This window comes from Tupaia chinensis, unplaced genomic scaffold (genome assembly GCF_000334495.1).
Source record: "Tupaia chinensis unplaced genomic scaffold, TupChi_1.0 Scaffold144171_1, whole genome shotgun sequence".
In the NCBI taxonomy this organism is placed as follows: Eukaryota; Metazoa; Chordata; class Mammalia; order Scandentia; family Tupaiidae; genus Tupaia; species Tupaia belangeri.
This window is the reverse complement of record NW_006204027.1, coordinates 843,102-863,372: the sequence shown is the minus strand read 5'-3', so window position 1 is coordinate 863,372 and position 20,271 is coordinate 843,102. Positions and strand designations below refer to the sequence as shown.

The window sequence follows — 20,271 nt, the reverse complement described above, 5'->3', positions numbered from 1 at the left end:
CCCCGGGAGGATGGCCATGCTACAATCCCTTCTCCTCCATTCTCCTCTCAGGATCTTGGGCATGCACACATGCCCCGTGTGAGTTTAAGCCACTGGGTCTGGGACTCAAACCACGGTTGGCTACATGGGAGTCCAGGGACATAGCCATTACGCCACCTGCTGATCCTGGACGGGGGCACTTTCTTAGGAAAAGAGACCCCTTATGCTTTTGTCAAGACCATTGGAGCAGGTTTTTTTGTTTTGTTTTGTTTTGTTTTTGTTTTTTGCTGTAGGGTACATATGCTTACCAAAGAGAGACAGAGTGGGAAGAGTGGGAGGGAAAATGAGAAATCATCCCCCAGGGGATGGCCACACCACAATCCCTTCTCCGTTCTCTTCTGGGGATTTTGGACATGTTATGCACACGTGCCTGGCATGATTTTCAAGATTTTCAAGCTGCCAGGTCTGGACTTGAACCATGGAGTCAGCCACATGGGATCTAGTACCTTAACCACCATACCATATGCTGGCCACCATTGGAGTCTTTGAGCCTCATTCACAGCCCCCCAGACCCTGACACAACCTTTCTTCAGACAGATCTGTGTTTTCAAGATAGCTCTGTCCTTCACAGAGAGGGAGGAGGCCAGATGGCCAGCCTCGAATGTCTGCTGCCTCCCTGGCCACATATTAAGGCTACTAAAGAGTTTTTCTTTTTCTTCTTTTTTTTTTCTTTTTTTCAGGTTTTTGCCGTAGGTGTGTGCTCTCACCAGAGAAAGACAGAGAGAGAGAGACAGTAAGAGGGACAGTGAGAAATCACCCCCCAGGGGGATGGACATGCCATAATCCCTTCTCCTCCATTCTCCTTCTGGGATTTTAGGCACGCACGCAGATGTGCCTGGTGTGATTTTTCAAGCTGCCAGGTCTGGGACTCAAACCATGGTCAACCATATGGAAGTCTAATATCTTAGCCCCCACGCCACCTACTGGGCCCAAGAAAGCTTTTAATAACCTCTGAAGTCTGGGTTCTATCTCAGAAAATCATAATCTCTGGGGTCAGGAATAAGAAGATGCTCAGGCAGTTCCAACAGACAGTCAAAAAGGACTCCTTAACCCAGAGATATCTTTGCATGGGGCTGCCCAAGTTATAAAACAAAGACAGGTCTGTAGCGTCCACCCCCACCCCCCGTCGTCCCTCCGTTTTCTGAGTTTCTCCCATTCTCCACCCTACCTGCTGTAGTCTTCCAAGAGCTGACGGTGGTTCCGACTGTGTTTCCTCAACATCAGTCTGCCGTGGCCTCTCTTCCCTGGTGCACCTGGAGGCAGGTGCTCTTGCAGAAGTACCTCTTTTCTTTCGTCCAACTGCTTTCCAGCTCTTCCTTCTCTAAGTTGTCACTTTTTCCATATTTCTAAGTGACCAAGCTACTTGTTCCTCACCACTGAAAGCTCTGTGTTTGGGGCCAGCAGGTGGCATGGAGGTTAAGCTGCTAGATCCTGTATGGCCAACTGCATCGTTCAAATCCCAGACCCAGTGGTTTGAAAATCATGCTGAGCTTGTGTGTGTGCAAGTCCAAAATCCTGAGATGAGACTGGAGAAGGGACTGCCGCATGGCCATCCCCTCTGGGGGGGGGGTGATTTCTCACTTTTCCTTTCTCTCTCTCTCTCTCTCTGTATCTCTCTCGGTGGTGAGTGCACATGGCCTATAGCAAAAAGAAGAAAAGAAAGCCCCACATTTGTCTTGCGGGTCACTGCACCTCCCACCCACACTGGATTATAGTAGGTGCACTGTAAATGTTTGTTGACTGACTAGACTGTATCCTTGGAGCACTTCTAGTGGACTTAACCTCCTTCTCTTTCAGGCCCAGCTTCCTCACTCCACGTCTTCATCTTCCTGCTTCCTGACATGCTCCTTGGCCTCCTCTTCTGCACATGCCCCCACACAACCATCAGGACCAGTGTGAGCGTCTCTCCCCCAGGATGCTGAGGAAGCTGGAGGGGTGGGTGTAGAACCATAGGCTCCGTCTTCAAATAGCTTCAGATTCCTTCTGTAGCCTCCAGTGAACGGCGTGGTGCAGCTGGTGCTGAGTCCAGAAACTAGGACAGCAGGCCGGCCCTTGACTGGTTCTGTCCTCCCTCCTACCTCCGCCCCGAGCTTATTACTGTTCATCTTTGAAGAGCTACAGCCAACTTAGCCCTCTAAAGATGCCTAAGGGATGGCTCCTTCCCCCTCTCCCCTCCTCTGGTTTTCTGTTTTCTGTCTCTTTGTGTTCCACCAGTGGAGAAACCAAAGCTGCAGACTTTTCAAGCCATCCCTGATGCTCCTATACACAGGCCCAGAGAAAGAACTGATAGGACGAACACCGAGTTTGAGTGAGTCATGGCTGTTTCTCGCCCGGAGTCCATCTATGACCACAGTGATCTGGGTTTCTTGTCTTCTGTCAGCATGGAAAGGGGACAGAGGCTGTAACACGCATCTGCCTTCTACCTTCTACCCTACCCACTCCCAGTCCGCACTGCAGGTGCACACGCAGCCACCCCAATTCCCACACTGCCCAGAGCCACTACTCCTGACCCAGGCCCTGACTCTTCAACTCCCCTGGCTCCCCTCCCATGGCTGCCCACCAACTGCCATGGAACCTTCCAGCAAGGACATTCTACCCATCCTTCCCCACAGGGTTCTTCCTTCTCCCCTGGTTCTTTCTATCCCCATTCCTCGTGGACTGGGGTCTGTGGAGCCTCAGGAAGAAAGGCCAGGGTCCACCTAGAAGAGTCGATCACAACAGAAGGCACTTATGCCTTTGAAAGTCACCACCAGGGGGCGCCCGCGCATTTCCAAAGCCACCGCAAGCGGTCCACTCTGCAGGGAGGGGGCCGGCAGGACAACGCAGTCTAACAGGCACGTATTGAGTGCCTACTGTTTGCTAGGTCTGTGCACTGCTTCATCTGGAGACGGCATGCGTTCTAGCCTCTACAAAGAGACTCCATAAAGAGCCATTTTGGGGAGGATTGCAGTTTAAGTCTTGGACCTGGCAGCTTGCTTTTTCACTTTCTCTGGTCAAACTAAATATGAACAATAAATAAAATAATTATATATACTTTTCAAAAGCCATTTGCCTCTTTAAGTCACTTTTCCAAACCGTTCCTCTTCTCACTTCTGGTAGCAGCCTCCTTTCTCCACCTCAGCCTCTCCCCTGCGCTCGCTCCTCCCTGGCCAGGACCCTCTCTTGGCCCCCAATGACCACAGCTCTAGGGCTGCCCAGTCTGCTTCTAGAAGTCCAGACCTTGCACAGCAGGTTGGAAGCATCCCCAGGGACAAAGGGGGACTGGGAATTTCCCTGGGTACCCACTGCCTCCCTCTTCCTCTCTCCCCATACTTTCTGGGTCTCCAACCCTTTCTGGCTCCCCAACTCCCTTCCCTCCTCCCAAGCCACACCTCAGCCCCACACCAGCCTCCTGAGGGTTTCCTGGAACCCTGCAGGATGGGGTCTCAGGGAGGCCATTAGCTGGGAGCCGGGCCCTGCCTCATGCTGTGAACTGGACCACACCTTCTCCTCCCGAGGCCCTGATGCAGCTGCCAGAGACTCGGGAAGTGGGCGATGGTGGCGATCACAAAAGTGATCACGTTAATCATAACATGGGTCCCACAAAACGGCTATGAAATGCCCTCTAATGAGCCCCTATAGTTATGGATCTCCCTCTTTTCCTAGACACTTCAGAGCCATGGCCCAATTAACCCTCCTAGCTTTCCCAGGAGGGACAATTAACCCCGTATTTTATGGCCAGGGGAAATCCAGGCCTTGAGCAGGTGACGGAGATGGCTATGGTCACATGGTGCGTCGGTGACAGCCCTCTTCCCTCTACACCCAGACCCAGGCGACGTGTACCTGAGTTCACACCCACACGCACGCATACATGCTCACACTCGCTTGTGGTCCATCCCGACTCTGCCTCGCCAAGGACCTCAGAATCTGAGAGGAGCCCCATCCGGAGCAATGGCTGGTCATTTGGAGCATCCAGGGGGCTGTCCCAGTTATCACGAGGACAACTGAGGCTGGAATGCCTCAGTTCTGATGGACAACTTGTCTGGCAGCATGCCAGTCAGAAGGCAAGCCTCTTCAGAACTCAGGACTCCAAGGAAAGAAATGTGGGGCCCCTGGGGGTCGCCGTCTCAGTACTAGAATACATACTGTTACAGTGTGTGCCCTGAAAACCCGGGTGGGAGGAGGACCCTGCTAACCCCTTCCATACTGCACTGCTGGGTACGGCAAGTCAGGGAGGAGAAGGCTGAGGAGGGGCCCAAGTGGCAACTCTGGCTCACACACAAGACGCTGAGGACGCCAAGAGTGAGAGAGAGAAAGGTGCCGGGGCATGTGACTGCATTTCAGTTTCAAGTCTTCATGGGGAAGTATAAGAGAGAGAGCAGGGCTGGCAGGGGGTGTGTGGCTAAGGCCACTGGACTCCCACATGGCCGACTGCGGTGTGAATCCAGACCCGGCAGCTTGCTTTCTCATTTTCCCTCTCTTTCACTCTCTCCCTCGCTGGTCAAACTGAAATACATAAATAAAGTTAAATAAATCTTTCTTAAAAAGAATTATTTAAAATTTGACCAGAGACAGAGATAGAGAGAGCAAAAGTGAGAAACAAGTCACCAGGTCTGGAACTCGAACCGTGGTCAGCCATAGGGAGTCCAGTGCATTAACCACCACGCCACCTGAATACATAAATAAAACGATTCTTTTTTTTTTTTTTTCTAAAGGAAAAAAAAAAAAAGAGGAATATGGGGCCGGACAGTGATGCAGTGCTAAAATGCAATGCTCTGTGAGACCGATCCATGTGGGAAGGTTCTGGGTTCGCATCCAGATACTTCCTTGAGAACACCTGTGATCTAGTTGGGGCTGTTGTCTCTCTGTCTCTCTCGCTCATAGACATAATAAAATAATAAAAAGTAGGAAGCTACATTTCCTAGACTGACATCAGGCACGGAAAGTAGGAGTGTGCTTTTCTTTGCAGCAAGAGGAAGCAAGTTTATCTGAGTTTCTCAGTTCCAGAAAGTAACATACTGAGCAGGCGACAGAGGAGACAGCCAGGTAGAAGCAGGGTACCATTCAGCTTATATGAATGCCAGCCCCGGGAGAAGTTTCCAAGTGGGTTGGACCTGGGACTGAGTCCTGCAAGGGCGGGTCCCCGTGTGGAGAGAGCAGCCGGCCAGCCAAGGTGACCACAGACAAGCCTGGGCTCTTTAAGTCTCCAGTTCTTCCTGCCGGGCCCCCGCCCACCACCCCCACTCTGGACTCTCGGTCTCCCTCGCCCCTGACCCCTGCAGCCAGGGCCTGGGATGGGGCCTCCCCCACCCCTCCTGGTTTCACCTCTGAAACGCCAAGGCTCCACATTGCTGAGATTTTACTAGGGCTCCCAGCTGGGTCCCACCTTTGATCTAGCTTCAAAAAATAAAAAGCAGTACCAGGAGAGTAATTTTCCCGACCTGGCGGGGAAGAAGGCAGGCTGGAGGCAGGTCCTGACCAGCCCGGCCCACTCCTTGAGCCTGTAGTCAGACGCTGGTGTCCGGGGCTGGCCAAGGGAGCAGGCCAAGGGATCACGGCCATCTTTCCCGGGCAGCTTCCTGACTGCCTTCTGGAGCATTGGCTTCCCTGGTCTTCCCTTCACAAGCTGTCAATCAGCGAGAGAAATGACAGCTGCCCCTGGGCCCTTCTCCCCACACTGGGCCCTCCCCAGCCAACCTGGAGCCTGAGGGCCTGGATTACCACAGTGCCCAGGTCCTCTCCCAAGGCTCCCCTGGCCTGTCCCTGCGGAGTGGTGACTGACCACTCAGGGTGGGGCCTGGCAGTGGGCAAGTCCAAGTCCGTGCCCACCTGGCTGGGCACCTGAGACATGACTCAGTTGACTGTCTGTGCCAGCTCTGGTCTTGGGAGGCTGGACTACGGGGTGCGGAGGCCAAGGCCAGGCTGGAGGAGGAGGAGGCTGGCCTTTCTGGGTGCTGTTTTCCTACCCTGTCCCTGGTACCCCAAGCCCTGGCCCAGGACCTCCATCTCTGGCAGAAACCCTTGCCCCACTCCCAGTTCAAAGGCTCTGGATCCTCACCTGTTCTCTGGGGATGCATACCTGGCCCTTTTAAGTGGTTAGCAGAGCACCCCACCCCCACCCAGCTGAGTGAGGTTCAGGGCTTCTCCAGGCAGGTGGGGACAAGGGTGATGGGGTGCAGAATCCAGAGTCTGGAAGAAGAAAATACACCCTTCAAACAGCTGAGCTGCCCCCAGTAGACTCAAGGGCTACAGGCCACTAGGCATTCCTTAGGTGGGAGGGAGTCAGGGGACTGGGCAAAGAGAAAATGGGTAGTTAGTTCACAGGGGCCATGGCTGCGGGGATGGGGCTGGGACCTGACACCTTCCATTCCTGCGGTTCCCAACTCCGCCTCCTGGGTCATGGTCTGAAATGAGAGATGGCCACTGAATATCAGGGGCTTTCTGTGTCCTTTCTGATGTCCTTATTCTGCCATCTTTGTCCCCCTTTAGGTGAGACTGCTACCCTATGTATACGCTCTGAAAATATTCTCCTAATAGTGGGTCTCTGGAGTTGGCAGGTGGCATGGTGGTTGAAGTGCTGAATTCCTACATGGCTGACTGCAGTTCAAGTCCCGGGCCTGATGGCTTGCTTTCTCACTTTCTCTCTCTCTCTATCTCATGAGTGTGTGTGCCCTGTAGCAAATTAAACAATAATAAATAAATAAATAATTATTTTTTAAGAGGTTTTTGCCTTAGGGTGTGTGTGCTTGGGGTGGGGGTGAGAGAGAGAGAGAATGAGAGAGAAAGTGAGAAATCACCCGCTGCAGGGAGGCCAGCCATGCTGCAATCCCTTCTCTATTCTCCTCCTGGGATCTTGGGCATGCACCCACATGTACCTGGCATGAGTTTCAAGCCACCAGGTCCAGGACTCGAATCATGTGTCGACCATGTGGGAGTCCAGCAATGTAAGTACTACATCATCTGCTAGCCCCATAATTTTTTTTTTAATTAAAGAATTATTTATTTGAGGACATGCAGGTGAAGTGGTGGTTAAGACTCTGGACACTCCTGCATGGCTGACCATGGTTCAAATCCTGGATCTGGTGGCTTGCTTTCTCATTTTCCCTCTCTCTCTCTCTGGTCAAATTAAAAAAAAAAAAAAAAAAAAAAAAAGAGGAACCAGCAGTTGGCATAATGGCTATTCACTGGACTCCCATGTAGTTGACCATGGTTCAGTTCAAGTCCTAGACTCTGTGGCTTGAACTCACGCCAAGCGCATGTACGTGCATGCCCAAGATCCCAAGAGGAGAATGGAGAAGGGATTGTGGCGTGGCCAGCCCCCTCTGGGGGAGGGGTGATTTCTCACTTTCTCTATCTTTCTCTGTCTGGGGAGCACACACGCCCTATAGCAAAAACCTCTCCTCCCCCCAAAAAATGAATGAATAAATAAATAAAACTAAATAAATAGTTCTATATTTAAAAAGAACTATTTATTTAGTTTTATTATTATTATTTTAATTTGCTATAGGGCATATGTACTCACCAGAGAGAGAGAGACAGAGAGTGAGAGGAAAAGTGAGAACGCGGAGCCGCCAGATCTAGGTCTCAAATGGCAGTCAGCCCTAACTACCATGCCACCTGCTGTTCCCCAACCCCATAACTCTTTAAAAAAATAAATAATAATGGGACCAATCCAAAATTGGCCAGGTGGCTGGGGAGCGGTCACTCAGTCACCAGCCACCTCTCCCTGGCCACTGGTTATAGGTTCAAGCCACATTGCCCTCACTTTGTCTGGGAACAGCATGCACCCCACTCTCTCCAGAGGGAGGCCCCTCTGGAAGCTGCCCCCTGCATGCTGCTTGCCCCAAGCACCCCTACTGCCCTGGGGGCAGAGAGTAGGGCTCAGGGAGGGGAGGAAGTAGGGAGCCATCTAGTCTCCGGCTGGGCGGAGTCCCAGCAGTGATAGCCATCTTTCTGGCAGCACCAACCTGTTCTATTGGTGAGTAATTTTTTTCCTAGAGGAGAAAGGTGAAGGCCTTGGTGGGGAGTTATTCTGGCTCTGAAGTGTCCCTGCAGCTCCCCGGCCCCTGCAGGCCTTGTGCAAGAGCTGTAAATCTCTCACCACCCACAGGCCTGGGGGACTGCCGCTGCCACTTTCATGTCAGGAGGTTTTATGCGGTTGCTCCTGTCGGGCTCCATAGCTCCTGCCTGGGGCCTCTCCCCAGCCTGTAAAAATCCAGTCCCATAAATCTCTGCTGCCCCCCTAGGGGCCAAGCAGCGTTCCTCCAACTCCACCCCCTCCCATAAGCATCTCACCACCCTCAGAGACTGCAGAGTTGGGGCAGGGAAAGGAGGCGAAAGGGTTTCTAAGAAGGAAATAGCTGAGTGGGGCATCTTCCTTCTTCCTGAGGCCTCTGAGGCTCTGCTGATTTGGGACCCTGTGACTGAATGGTGTTTTCAGCCTCCAGTGCTGGAGGGCCTTCCGAGGGTCTCTGGTGGGGAGGCCCTTGGCCTCCACTGCCTGCCAGCATCCACCTGAGCCTCCTGCGACAGGTGGCTGTCTGTTTGCCAAGCCCCCAGGTGCAGTCAGAGGCAGGGCAGGCAGCCCAGTGATTGTGCCGGGTTCCTGGGTGGAAATGAACCCAAGGCCGGCGAGTGGCATGGTGGAGGAGGTGGCTGGATCCCACAGTTCGAGTCCCTGACTTAGCGACTTGGAAAACACACCAGATGTGTGTGCGTGCATACCCAAAATCCCTAGAGGAGAATGGAAGAGAAGGAATTGCAGTATGGCCATCCTCCCAGGGGGGTGATTTCTCACTTTTTCTCTCTCTCCATGTCTCTCTCTGGGGAGTCACATGTCCTATGGCAAATTAAAACAAAAGGTAAAGGGGACAGTCATGGATGACTCTTGGGATTCAATGGAGTGGGTGGCAAAACCCAGTTCTCCAATTCCCAGTTTAATGGAGAAGGCTGGACACTCACCCAGGCCTGGGCATCGAGAAGGGGCCAGGTTGTAGGCTCTGGGTTGGGACTCAGGCCTGAAGCAGGCACAGGAGGGCTAGGATTGTCCCTAGGAATGTCCCGCCAGAGAAGGGGAGTAGGGGACAGGACAGGCGGGGAAGGAGGGAGGGGAGCTGCAGAAGGTGCAGGGCGTCTCCAGCGGAGGGAACAGTCTGTTCGAAGGTTCGGGGAGGATGTGGCATGGGCGGGGGGATGTGAGTAGGTGTGCCAGGAAAGTGAGGAGCCTGTGCCTGACTCTGCCCTGTCTGGAATCAGAGGTGGGAAGGGATGAACAGCTTCCATGCTGAAGGTTGAGAGAGGGAAGGCAGGGTGGGTGGGGGGCTCCACCGCGAAGGGACTTGGGTAGGATACGGCCTCTCGGGCAGAACTTCCTATTCTATGGTCTCACTGAGCCTCTGGCTTATGGGGATCTCACTGCCCGAAGAGAGGACATTGGGAAACCCAGGGTCCTCTCCCCACCTTACCCCGATCCTTGCCACTTCCAGATGCCTCTTCCTCACTCGCACTGCCAGGTGAAGACAGCGATGGCTGCTGTTTACTGAGCGCTGGTACCTGCCACACGCTGCTCTGTACAAGCGTTTGCCCATTCAGCCCCATTTCACAGATGAGAAAACTGAGGTGAAGTGAATGTAAGTAACTTGTCCAAGATCATACAGCTGGAGAGTGGCACAGCCAGGCCTCCAACGCAGCCGCATCTGGCTCCAAAGTGTGTACTTATCCCACATGGCCAACTGCACGGTTCAAGTCCCCAACCCGGTGTCTTAGAAAACATACCAGGTGTGTGTGAGTGCCAGCCCCAAATCCTGAGAGGAGAATGGAGAAGGGCTTATGGCGTGACCATTCCCACAGGAGGTGCTTTCTCACTTTCCCTCTCTCTGTGTGTCTCTCTATGACAAGCAGTAAGAAATAAGGGATGCCACCACGGAGGCCAGGGGAAAGGGTTACCTCTGCGGCCTCCTCCTAACTGCTATGGAGGCCAGTGGGGGCGGCCTGAACATTTGGAGAGAAGCCTGCTGGTTATCCTCTTTCCTCAGGGACAGGCATGTGGGTGAACATTTTGGCCGCCTCTGGGGGTCCCCAGCATTCAGGGGATGCCCACCTTAGAAGCAACATCAAGGGCCAGCTCCTGACGCTCACTGGGTGCCCTGCTTCCGCTAGCACCCAGCAACCATGGGGGAACTGGGCAACAGCAAAAGTGAAACTGACTCAGCCGGTTTCTCGCCCCACCACGGGAAACGGGAGCAGCCTCGGCTGGACAACAACCAATTAGGCACTTTTTATTGCGTGCGCTGTCATAATCCTCAGAGCTTGGCTGGGACGAAGGCGAGGAAATGGGATAGGATGGAAGCCCAAGATGCCTTCGAGTTAGTCCCAGCCATCCCCTTGCTGCTAGGTAGAACGGCCCACATGCCACCCATAAGGACTTCCCTCTAAGCAAGGCCCTCAGCCAGCTGGAAGCCAATAGGTCTTCACATCCCCAGCAAATAACAAGGGTCCTTCCACATCAGATGGGTTCTCTCTGTCTTTTGCTCTGGCAGCTCAGGGAATACAAAACCTGTTTCTGTCCGTTGCCAGGAGAGCTGGTGGGAGCTGGGCTTATATAGTCTCGGAGGCCTCTGGCCATCCATCCTGGATGTTGGCATCAGGGATCAGGGAAGCTTGATTCATTAATTTTTTTTTTTTGAGAGGTTTTAGATATAGGGCGCGTGCGCTCGCCAGACAGACAGAGAGAGACATAGAGACAGAAAGTGAGAAATCACCCCGCAGGGGGGATGCGAGAAATCATCCCCCAGGGGGGGATGGTCACGCCGCAATCCCTTTTCCCCTCTTCTCCTCTCAGGATCTTGGGCACGCACGCACACGCGCCCGGTGTGAGTTTTAAGCCACCGGGTCCGGGACGCAAACCGCAGTTGACTACGTGGGAGTCCAGGGACATAGCCATTACGCTAACTGCTGGTTCCCGAGGGAAGCTTGATTTTTCAAGTATAATCTGACTCCTCTCAGACAGCAACTCCCCAAGGACAGTGGTCTTGTCTCCTCCCTCAGATTGGAAGCACCTCGAGGGAATGTCTTCGCAGGAGACGCTGCATCTCACTCAAGCCCTGTCACTTTCCTCAGTTTCCCAGGTAGAGTGTGTCCACACGCATCTCTCCTGCTGGCCACAGAACAGTGGTGTGGCTCTGGCCCAGGGGAATGCATTCTAGTTGGAAAGGACAATCACAGCCTGCCAGGGCCTCTATTCTCCATTTCCTCTTCTTCTTCTTTTTTTTTTTTTTACCCCCACTTCTTCTTTTTTTTTTTTTTTTTTTGAGAGGTTTTTCCCTATAGGGTACGTGTGCTCGCCAAAAAGACAGAGAGAGACAGAGAGACAGAAAGCGAGAAATCACCCCCCAGGGGGATGGCCACACCACAATCCCTTCTCCTCCATTCTCCTCTCAGGATCTTGGGCTTGCATGCACATGTGCTCAATGTGAATTTAAGTCACCAGGTCCGGGACTCAAACTGTGATTGACTACATGGGAGTCCAGCGACATGGCCATTATGTCATCTGCTGATCCCCCATTTCCTCTTCTGTAAAATGGAATACTAGAACCCACCTGGGGGTTGTTATGAAGATTAAATAAGAAAATGTGGGGGAACCAGCAGGTGGCATGGTGGTTGAGGCATTGAATGCCCACATAGCTCACTGTGGTTCAAGTCCCAGACCTGATGGTTTGCTTTCTCATTTCTCCCCTCTCTCTCGGGTGAGCACACTACAGCAAATTAAATGAAAATAATAATAAATATAATTAAATCATTCTTTTTAAAAAGTGGGCTGGTTCCACTGTGCAGCAGTGCGGCAGTGCTCCAGAGGAGCTGGGTGCCACATGGTGACCTCGGTTTGAATTTCTGCCCAGGATGGCCCGAAACACCGAGAGCATGCACGTGAGTGCTCCAGACCCAATGGGTGGAGGACTGGTGAAGGGGATTTTGGTGTGACTGGACCCTTTGAGGGGGCTTCTCTCTTTCTCTTTCTCTCACGTGCATGCACACACGCTATCGTACACTTGAAATGAAATTTATAAAATAAATAAGAACATGTGTGTGCCTAGACCATAGTCAGGGCTCAATAAATGAGAATGCTTACTAGCTGGCCCAAAGGAGACCCCTCCTTAAACAGCCACTTTCTCCCCATCAGAAACCAGGATGGATGGGGGAAGCCCTCTGCCCAAGCTTAGGGAGGTAGTCTACAAATGGGAGGGGCAGAAGCCGGCCAGCCTGGCGGCCCTGTGCGAGCCTCTGACCAAGCCCAGGTGGCCCAGTGAAGTTCATCCGCTCCAGGAGGTGACAAGGAGAGCAGCAATAGCGCAGGTGGCCACAGAGATCTCAGCAGAGAGGGCGGCAGCGAGAGTGAGTTTCTAGTTAGGAGCCAACATCAGGGCAGAGCGAGGCAGGGCTGGCGGTGAATGTCATTGCTTCAAAAGGCCAAAGAGCACTGCAGTGGGTCCTATTCAACCCCAACAGACACGCTTGTTTAGCATGTTGGGGTGTTGGAATCTGGGCAGGGGGACTTCCCCCAGACCACGATTCTGAAACCACACGAAGGAAGGGAACGGACAGAGGGAGGTGTACACATTCCAGGCTGAGTACACACCCACCTCCTGTCATGGGCAGTCACATTCCTGGGTTCAGAGTGGTCCACGAGCTTCTTCAAATGTTCTGCCCCTCCTGCGGGGCAGGGTGGCGGGATAAGGGGGCCTAGAGGTTGGCAGCTGCTATGAGGAAGAGGAGGCACTGCCTCCCCACAGGTTGGTTCTGCCCTGAGAAAGGACCCAGGGTGGGGCTGAGCAAGTTGACACTTGGCATGGAGCCAGGGCCCACAGGCAGGTGGGGCAGATAAATGACAGAAGGGAGTGGGGAGACAGAGGTGGGGGCCGGCCCTACGGCCTAGAGGTTAAGGGAGCTGGATTCTACATGGGCAATCCCAGTTCAAATCCAGCCCCGGTTGCTTGAAAAACACACCAGCACGTGTGAGCGTGCCCAAATTCCAACAGGATGGAGAAGAAAAGAGATTTCAGCCCCACCACACTCCCCGAAGGGTACTTTCTCCTCCCTCTACCTCACTCTCTCTGTCTCTCTAGCAGAGGAATGTACCCTCTGACTTACAAACAAACTAACAAAGAAAAAAAAAAAAACTTAAAAAAAGAGAGAGAGAGGGCCAGCAGTGGGTATGGGAGTTAAGGTGCTGGATCCCACATGAGAGACTGCATGATTCAAATTCTGGACCCAGCAGCCTGGAAATCATGACCAAGAGAATGGAGAAGGGATCCCGGTGTGGCAGTCCGCCCTGGGGTGCTTTCTGACCTTATCTCTCTCTCTCTCTCTGTTTGGTGAGTGCACACATGCCAGATAGCAAAAACAAAAAAAAAAACAACAAAAAAACTTTTAAAAAAGAGAGAAATGGGGAGCCGGCAGGTGGCGTGGTGGTTAAGGGCGCTGGATTCACACATGGCTGACCACAGTTTGCGTCCCAGACCTGGCGACTTGCCTTCTCACTTTCCGTCTCTCTCTCTCTCACTCTGTCCCTCTCTGGTCAAATTTAAATAAATAAATAAATAAAGTTAAATAAAATAATTCCTTAAAAAAGAGAGAGAGAGAGAGAAATGGAACAGCCGCCCACAGCTTGTGTCTTACGCTTCCAGGGACGGAGTGAGTGGGAATTTTTTTTTTTTTTTTTTAATAAAACAATAATTTAATATTTATTTATTTATATTTCAAATTTCACAAGAGAGAGAGAGAGAGAGAAAGGGAAAGTGAGAAAGCAAGTCGCCAGTTTCAGGACTCGCACCACAGCAGGGCCATGTGGGAGTCCAGTGCCCTAACCACTGTGCACCTGCCAGCCCTTCTGGGGGAAGTCTTAGGAGGAGCTGCTATCTCGTTTTCCTTCTCAACTTCAACATAGACATCACCTCCACTGCTAAACATATACAATTATAATTTGTTAACTAAAAATTAAAATAAAGTCACCCACGCTGGGATGCCTTTTCCTCTTGCTCCCATGGCCCCCTGCTCACCTTTGGAGTGACCTATTTACCTGCAAAACTCAGATCTGAGTCCCCCCCCCCCAGTACCTCCTCTTCTGCCTGAAGAGACCCTTTCAGGGAGCTGCTAGACTGGGGAGACCTAGTTCTTGATCGCAGAGACTTCTCAGGGTGAGGGGGAAGACAGCACACCCCGATTCGCCAACAGAGACCAGAAATAAGGGCAGACGGCAAAGGGTTGGAATTCCTGAGGTGCAGCTGGAAGCATGGGAGAAAATACAGGGAAAGGGGCCCAGGGGAGTTACTGGGAAACGCGTCCTAGAGGAAAATAGGAAATGGATTGAGGAGGCAGAAGCCAATGAATGCCCTCGTCCCTACTACGCCCAGAAGAGGAGACTGCCTGAGTGGTCACAGTAACTCTGAGCAGGGATTCCAGGTTGCACCCTTTCCCCAGAGTTTAGGAGTGGGTGCGTGCTAAGATAAGGGCCAACAATAGCGATTAGTGATGCCTGCCCGGACAGGAGAGGAGGGGAGACAGGCCTGGGAGGGGTCAAGTGGGAGGGAGAAGGGAAGCGTGTCCTTTTGGTGAAGTTCCTCCCTGGCCCATGGATGACCCAAAGTGACTTAAATGAAAAGAGAGAGGCGAGTTGAACAGGTCCCCCGTCTGGGTCTGGCCACTGTGAGTCAGGGAGCCGGGCCGTCTGATCCCATGAGCCAAATCCCTGAATCTCTGGGGCTTTAAAGGCTCCAAGTGTCCGGCCTCAAAGCCACCGACAGGTATGAATCTGCCCCCTCCCTGACCTCCTCCTCCTCTTACTGCCCTTTTGCTGCTCTCTGACCTTTGACCTTGGGGCCTGAGGGACCCATTCTCTCAGCAGGGCTGAGTTAAGTCTCCCCCAGACCCAGAGACTTGGGGTAGACCTGGATAAAGACGGCAGAAGGAAGAGCCTCCACAGGTGCAGGGTGCAGGGTGCAGGGTGCAGGGTGCAGGGTGGGGAGTCAGAGGATCCACTTCCCAGCTGAGAAGGCCAGGCTATTGTGTTAATACCCCCTCCAGGGCCAAGGTGGGACTTAACCCTCCAACAAAGGGTACAGCAGCAGGTGTGCGAATGCAGGGGAGTGAGGAGAAGGTGGAGGGGGAGGAGGAGGGACAGCATGGTGCTAACTGCATTAGGGGTAAATTAAAACGGACTGCAGGTGGCAGGGGTCTGACCCCTTAGGGACATCATGGAGTCCCCCAGCAGCCCTGCCTCTGGATAGACCCAAGCTGGGTCAGCCCAGGGTAGGGGGTTTGTCTCCACAGGGGCTGAACTGGGAGTGTCCAACTTGTCATTCAGAATGACTCCCTGAGATGACACCTAGGCCATCCTCCTGCACAGAGGCACATGCATGGGATTGGGGGTGAGCCTCCTCGGCAGATTCAAAGCTTCCTGGTGGCCCTTTTAGGACACAGTGGACATGGTGGGACAGGAAATGAGCTGTGTGCTCCTTGTTTTGTTGAGGGAGGTGGGGAGAAGGTGTCCCCTGAACCCCTGGACACTCTCTCCCAGCCCACAGAGCTGGTACTGCAGGCCTGTCCTGACTGCCTAGGGGAAGGCTTGGAGCCTGGCAGAGCCCCAGTCTCAGGAGGGAGGGAAGAGGGTGGCAAGGGGGTGGGATGTCTCTTCCGCCCGGTAGATTAGTGACTCTGAGACAGGAGAGGGCCTGTCACCAGGCCCATAAATAAAGAAGCCGAGTCTCTCCCTCCATCTGTGTTTATCTGTCTGGCCTTGAGTTTCCGGGAGAGGAGATGTCTCAGCAACCCCAGCATCAAACGCCAGGCACTGGAGGGGAGGAGGGGCAGCCTCCCGCCCTTGCCTCTGTTCTCAATCTCCATTTCTGCGCTCAAATCCCTTCCTCTCAGCCCCTCTCTCTTTAGCTGAGACATGGACCCATGGAGGTGCTCGGAGACCCAGGAGTGAGGGGTGGTTTGGGTGTCTCTGCAACTCTTCTCATTGGTGCTCCCACTTAGTGGATTCAGAAGGTACCCTGAGGCCTGAGGAAGGAGAAGTACAGGACTCACAGGGTCTGGGAGGCCTAAGTGAGCAAGGTTCTCCTTTGCTAGGAGTGGCCCCAGGGAGATGCTGGGGTTCCTAAGCAATGGTGCTGAGTCCAGAGGGGGACCTGCAGGTGGGAAGTCTCCTCTCAGGGCATGGCTGGTCCTGGGAGAAGACTCTTCTGTCATCTCCCACCCCAGCTGACTCTCCTTCCCAGCACCTTCCCTCCCTCTTTCTGCCCCCTTGGGCCCCTGAAACTCCAGGCTGTTGTTAAAATCCAGGACATGCCACCAGGGCTTTTCAAAATGTGGTCACTAGACCACTTCCATCTGCATTCTTTTTTCTTTTTTTAGAATTACTTATTAATTTTATTCATTCATTTATTTATTTTAATTTTACCAGAGAAATATACAGAGCTAGAGAGAGAGAGAAAGAGAGAGAGAGAGAGAGATACTAAGCCACCAGATCTGGGACTTGAACCATGGTTGGCCATGTGGGAGTGTCCAGTGCTCTAACCACCACACCACCTGCTGGTCCCCTCATCTGCTCCTAGAAAAGGAGAACCTTGCTCCTCATTCTGTCAATGCAGATTTCTGGGTTCCCATAGACTTAATCAAGAGAAGCTTGAGAATTTTTTAAACAAACATTTATTTATTTATTTATTGTGCTTTCCAAGCTGCCAGGTTCAAGACTCAAACCATGGTCAGCCATGTGGAAATCCAGAGCCTCAATCACCATCCCATCTGCTAAGCAATGGTGATGAGTCCAGAGGGGGACCTGCAGGTGGGAAGCCTCCTGCAGGTCCCCCTCTGCTGGCCTGGGGAATTTTTTTTTTTTTTAATTTTAGAGAGAGACTTTTGCTATAGGACAGGTGTGCTTGCCAGAGAGTCAGAAAGTGAGAAATCACCCCCTGGGGAGGATGGCCACCCCATAATCCTTTCTCCTCCATTCTCCTTTCAGCATTTTGGGCATGTAGGCACATGCTCCCAGTGTGAGTTTTAAGCCACCGGGTCCGGGACTCGCACCACAGTCGGCTATATGGGAGTCCAGCAACGTAACCCTCTCACCATCTGCTGGTCCAGAAATTGGATTTTAAAGAGCATCCACGTGAGGCCGATGTAGTGTGAGCTCGAGAACTGCTCACTGTGCCATGCAAGGAGCCATCCTGTTCTCCACCCATCCCAGCACCCAGCTCCATGCCTGAGATATAACAGTGTTCAGTAAAATCCCTTGTCTGAATGTGTTTCTAGACAGTGAGTCTTTTTCTCCTTTCACTCCAGGCCTTCTTTGCTGCATTCTCCAATAACCCCACGTTTCCAGGAGATCTTAAGTTCCTGCTTTTTGTTAAGATGGTAATGCCACAGCATGTCATCAAGACCTCCAGAGACACACATCATTAAACAGAACATGGCACCCACAGACACGCTCCACTGGCAGGGACTTTCAGTGATAGGGCAGGTGAGCCAGTGGGGAGCTCTCACAGGGACAGGTGAGGCCCTCAGCCCGGATTCTATGAGGAACCACCTCCTTGATCACTCTCAGAGAGTGATGGCGGGGTGCAGGGCTGCTGGGCTGAGAACAAGGAGTGTCAGAAGCAGGAGAAAGGGAAAATAAGACCGAAGGAAGAACACGGAAACTATGTGAGACAAGCCATGGTTAGATGAGATATAAGGGTAAGAGGAGAGCATAGCTATTGCACAACTCATGTCAGTGGCCCCTGGAATTTTCCAGAACACCAGGCATTTCAGCCAGGAATACATCAGTGAGTTACTTCTCTCTAAGCCTTAGTTTCCCTGCATGACAAATGGACATCTCTGGAAAAAGAGGTCCTCCCAGACTTTGAGTCCTCTCCTTTCTAGTGTGGCTTTCTCTTTGCATCTGGTTTGCATTGCATTTGCGTTAATTTGCTTGGGCTAGACCAAGAAATGTAGTATGCAAAAAAATATAAAGGGGTGGGTCCTGGGGCAGGGATTCTTCCTGAGGTGAGGACAGAGAAGATATGGAGGAGGAAAGCACAGGGAGATGCCTGCAGCTGGAGTGGGTCCCTTGACTTACTCTGAGAGTTTCTGGCTCTAGAGTGGAGACAGCAGTCTAGGACTTTAGGGGCCGCCCTGGTACTGCAGGCCCAGAGGTCTAGGAGTGAGCAAGTGGGGAGCAAAGAACCCAGGAGTTCCTGGGGGTGGTGAGAGCAGCTCTGCTGGTGCAGGCCAGGTGAGCAGGGTTCTCAGGGCTCCCGGGGGCAGCAGGGAGCTGGGAGCCAACCCCAGGAATGCACTGACATAGCAGATGGCAAATACTTGCCCTGAGGCTCTAGAGAGCGAGATAAAGAGGTAGGAGGCTGGGAAAGGCGTGTGGGATGAACAGCAGATGCCAGGTCAGTTTTCTGAGGGAGGAAGGGGTAGGATCATATCTGGCAGGATGGGGAGATGGCAAAAATTGCTCCCTTGAAGGTGGCATGGTCTCAGAAAGGAGGTTTGAGGGGGAAGCTGAGAAAGAGGTCAGAGAATACCTGGTGTGTGTGCGTGTGTGTGTGTGTGTGTGTGTGTGTGTCCCAGGTTCCTCTTTCCTGTGGAATGAACACAAGCTTTGGGTAGATAGAAGAGGCAGACCCCTCAACCCTGGGGCAAAGTCCTACTCTAATGGCGGAGACACAGTCCCACCGAGATGGGGGATCTCTGCCCACAGAGAACCCCGTATGTTGGAGAAAACAGCTCATGTTCTTGGGAAGCCCCCAGTCTAATGGAGACACGGTCCCGGCCTTCAGGGCCATGGCAAGGGTCCTCTACACACTCTCAGGGTTTCTTCGAAGACCTTTGAGCAGCACATCAGCAAGGCAAACAGGACCAAGGAGGCATTCTCAGATAGAGGGGACCCCAACATAAAGGAGTCAGCAGTGTTAACCACAGGAGGCTTCCTAAAATGGATTCTGAATGAAAATTTGGAGATAGGGAAGGCCAGGGATTAGAGGTTCCCCTCCTGCTGGCCTGGAGCAGGGAGGGGTGAGAGCTGCTGAAGAAGGCGAAGGGGAACAGTTGACTCTTAGGACTCTTGGCAGCAATGCTGGACTTCCTGATACAAGGAAAGGACTCCATGTCTGGAAAAGCCACCACCCCCCCAACAGATGACCATTGACATTCAGAGAAACAGGCATAGAGAAATGACTTGCTCAAGATCACCCAGCAAACAAGACCAGGTTTTCGGGCTCTAGAGCCAGCTCTTTCCTCACTCCCAGTTGGCCCACTGGTAATCTACAGGCAGTTGTCAGGTGGTTCCAGCAGCCCCATCACCTTCCAAGTGGGCTGTTAGAGCAGGGGAAAGTACCTGCATCTCTTCAGACCTCGTTTTCCCCATCTGTACTTTGGGCTTTCATCTAAGAGGGGGAAGTCCTCTGCAGGAAGGCCCCAGGGAATGCAAGGTTTGGTGGTAGGTAGGGCTCCTGAGGAGGGCGGGAGAGGCAGGGGGTCCCCCAGCTGATCAGCCTTTTCCTGCAAATGTGCTGGATCTGATGATGGGGGGGGGGCTATATTTGCATCGATTTGCATATCAATGGTGCGACTTCCAGGCCTGGCCCGGTGCTCTGGAATCTCCCTGGCTCTGGCTCCCTGCTCTGTGGTTTCCCACCTGCCTGAGAGCCTCCTGGTTGCCAGTTGCTTGGCCACAGCTGGAGAAGGGGGCGGCCGGGGGAGGGGGGCGGTTCAGATGTTGGCCACTGGCTTCCCTAGAACCAGCAAAGCGCATTCCGCTCTCCCAGCCCTGGTTCCCGGCCCCCCTCACTTCCCTGCGGGTGTCGGGGAGGGCTGGGGAGGGCTCCGGGAGGCCTTGTGGGAGGCTCCGGGCTGGCTGAGGGAGGGCTCTAATCAAGCCGAGGGCCTCCCACCACTCTGCCTTCCCCAGCTGGGACCCCCTCTAAGGGTGACCCAGCGGGAGTCCCTGAGGCCCTGAAGCTGCCCCCAGGGGCTGGTGAGAGTGGTCCTGCACCCCGCCCTCCGGCCCTCAGCTGCAGTGGGCCGGCGATGGGCTGTCCCCTCCCACTGGAGCCAAATAATTGCCTCCTGCTTTGTTGTGTGGTGTCTGGGGCCCGGGGCCTCTCATTTGTGGGGACGTGCTGTGGCGAGAGCCTCCCTGCGTAATTACCCTCCTCCCCGCCGCCGCCGCCGCCGCCGCGCCACTGAGCCTCTCCGTCCGCGGGCCTTACT

At 53.2% G+C, this 20,271-nt stretch overlaps 1 protein-coding gene and 1 long non-coding RNA gene across 4 annotated transcripts in view; one reads left to right on the top strand and one right to left on the bottom strand.

Annotated features, from left to right (window-relative positions):
* SP2 (Sp2 transcription factor) overlaps positions 1-1,458 on the bottom strand; it is a 41,721-nt gene extending 40,263 nt beyond the window's left edge. For both annotated transcript variants that reach the window (XM_006166100.3, XM_027767312.1), the window contains exon 1: positions 1,208-1,458. The gene's annotated coding sequence lies outside the window, so the exon portion shown is untranslated. The remainder of the gene's footprint in view (positions 1-1,207) is intronic.
* LOC102470575 (uncharacterized) overlaps positions 1-3,034 on the top strand; it is a 50,557-nt gene extending 47,523 nt beyond the window's left edge. For both annotated transcript variants that reach the window (XR_001369585.2, XR_001369584.2), the window contains exon 4: positions 1,837-3,034. This is a non-coding gene — a long non-coding RNA (uncharacterized LOC102470575). The remainder of the gene's footprint in view (positions 1-1,836) is intronic.
* The last annotated feature ends 17,237 nt before the right edge of the window (positions 3,035-20,271 follow it).